The sequence below is a fragment of the Lontra canadensis genome, unplaced genomic scaffold (assembly GCF_010015895.1).
Source record: "Lontra canadensis isolate GAN:19392208 unplaced genomic scaffold, GSC_riverotter_1.0 scaffold148, whole genome shotgun sequence".
NCBI classification, from domain to species: domain Eukaryota; kingdom Metazoa; phylum Chordata; class Mammalia; order Carnivora; family Mustelidae; genus Lontra; species Lontra canadensis.
The window spans coordinates 1,569,863-1,572,515 of record NW_022631142.1 but is presented as its reverse complement, the minus strand read 5'-3'; positions in this window follow the sequence as shown (position 1 = coordinate 1,572,515).

The window sequence follows — 2,653 nt, the reverse complement described above, 5'->3', positions numbered from 1 at the left end:
GCAGCGACTCGGCAGGGAAAGGGAGGTGAAAAACTGGATCTGAGAGCTCAGCTTTTAATGAGCTCAGTGACCGACCTTAAGCTGGTCACGCGACTTCAATGGGCTTCAGCTTCTCCCTCTGTTCAGTGGAGGCTGGCTAGTCCCCCTTCCTGACGCGCCTAGACGATATAGAATGGGAGTAACAGAAAAAATGGAGGTGAAACTGACGGAAGAAAAAGAATCAAAGGCCAGACTTTGCTGCGGCGGGCAGAATTCCTGAGGCTTACGGATTGTAACACTCCTACATCTCTCTCAAGGACTTCCTTTATTGCTTTACCGCTATAGCTTTGCTTTTATTAATGTCACTTTCCTTGATAGCTGTAAACACTCCTCAAGATATATTTGCAATTACCTCCTGAGCATGTGGCCCAATGATAGGCATCCGAAGGGTCCATGACTGATGTTTTACCAGGCAGTAGTAAATAACCTTATCTTAGCAGCACCTAACCCCCTCAAAGTCCTGGAAGCTTTACTTCCAAATTCCTTAGAGACTTAGTCCATCCCTAAAACCCACTAACTAAAAAGGGTATCATTAGTCACTCCTCCCAAGCCCAGTGCAGTTCTTTCTGTCCACGGGTCCTGACCCCGTGCTTAGTAAAAGCATCTTTTTGCACAAAAAAAGTCTCAAGAATCATTTCTTGACCATTTGCTCCTGGTCCACATCACTTCAGAATGCTTTGTCAGCTGAAGGGTGCCTACAAACTTTAGGTGAATGAATGTACATTCCCTGAAAGAGATGGCACAGAGAAAGGGGAGAAAAGACAGAGGGCCTGTTGCAGGTGGGGTTTGGGGGAAGCAGATTCTGAATGGAGGTTACAGTGCAGGACTTTATAAGGGAACACCTGTGGAATCAACACCTGTGGAAGGGAGGGAGGGAACAGGAGTGGGCACAAGTCCAGAGTTCCTTGCAGGCCCAAGGACAGTCTTGGCTGACCCCATGGAGTCTCTGGAGACTCTGGAGCTAGAACGGCCCATCAGGGTAGTCCCCAGATTAGCTAAAATGGCCAGGCCAGGGCTTTATATCCCTTTATATCCCTGCCTCATCAGTCTTTGGATGTGGGACCATCTGGGAAGGGGCCTGAGGGGAGCCAAGGTGACCCTGTCCTTGGAGGGGCCGATCGTTAAAGGCTTTCCACTGACCACACTCCCAGCAGCTGATATCTCAGGTCTTCACTGATGGGGAATCTGGGCGGCACATCACAGTGTCTCCCACATCAGAAAACCCTTACTGAGCCCCATAAAGTGCCAAGCATGGTGCTGGGTGCTGATGCTGTGCTGGTTCTTCAGGAGCTAACAGGCTGCTGTTAGAGAACAGCCGGGGCACACGGGGTGCAAGAGCTTTTGGCTCCAGGGGTCCCAAAAGACCAAGTGCAGCCACTTGTTACTGACAAAATCAAAGGCAGAGAGATGAGTGGTAATAAAATGAGAAAGGAGTTTATTTCAGTGAGGCCAACATTGGAAGACAGTGGACTAACTTCTCAAAGACTATCTCCAAAGTGCCAAGAGTACTTCCAGATTTATATATGGAAAATGTAGGGCAAAAGTGGGTGGCTATGTGCAGGGAGGCAGTAGCAGTCAAATTGATCAAATTGTCTTGGAGTCAGTCATGGTCAAGGTCTTGCTGGCTCAGGGCAGTCCTGATTGCTTAAAAGGGTGGTTTGGGTTCCCATCAGGGGATGCTTTGCCTGCAAGGTCTTCCATCTGAGCCAAGAGACAAACTGGAAAAAAGAGCCCAACCGGGGAATTTTGAGGTCAAAATGGAAGCAGCTGAAGTCCTCTTTCATGAGAAACCAGGTAAACTGGAGATTTGTTGTAATGTTGTAAGGGCTAAGCACTCCTATAGTCATTCAACAAACACTTATTGAGCACCTGGTCTGTACCAGGTTCTGCTCTAGGCACCTCTTATGCAGTGATGAACAAGACAGCATGGTCCCTACCCAGGGGAAGACAGGTATTAACTAATTCATAAATAGGTCTCTAATTACTACTGTGTTAAGTACCACCTTAACTAGCTTGGTGAGGGAAAGGGAGGCAGGCAAGGAGGGCTTCCCAGAGGAAGTTTGATCTGCACTCTGAAGAATAAGCAAAAAGTAGCCAGGTTGAAGCAAGGAAGCAAGCTCAAAGGTCCTGAGGGAGAGAGAAACATGGTGCATTGAGAAGCAAAAAAGACTCGTCTGGCTGGAGCACAGACAGCAAAGGGTGAGAGGGGAAGGTAATGCGGCAGGTAAGGGGTGAAATCACAAAGTAGCTAGTAGGCCACAATAAAGATTATGGTCTTAAGCCAAGAAATGAGGGTGGTTTGTTGTTGTAGTTATTTATCTTTTTTTTTTTTTTTTCCTTTAGAGATGGAAAGGGGAGGGGCAGAGGAAGAGGGAAAGAATCTTAAGCAGGCTCCATGCCCAGTGCAGATCTTGATCTCATGACCCTGAGATCAGGACCTCAGCTGAAATCATGAGTCAACATTTAACTGACTGAGCCCCCCAAGTGCCCATTGATGTTATTTGAAGTACAGGAGTCGGGGCGCCTGGGTGGCTCAGTGGGTTAAAGCCTCTGCCTTCAGCTCAGGTCGTGATCCCAGGGTCCTGGGATCGAGCCCCGCATTGGGCTCTCTGCT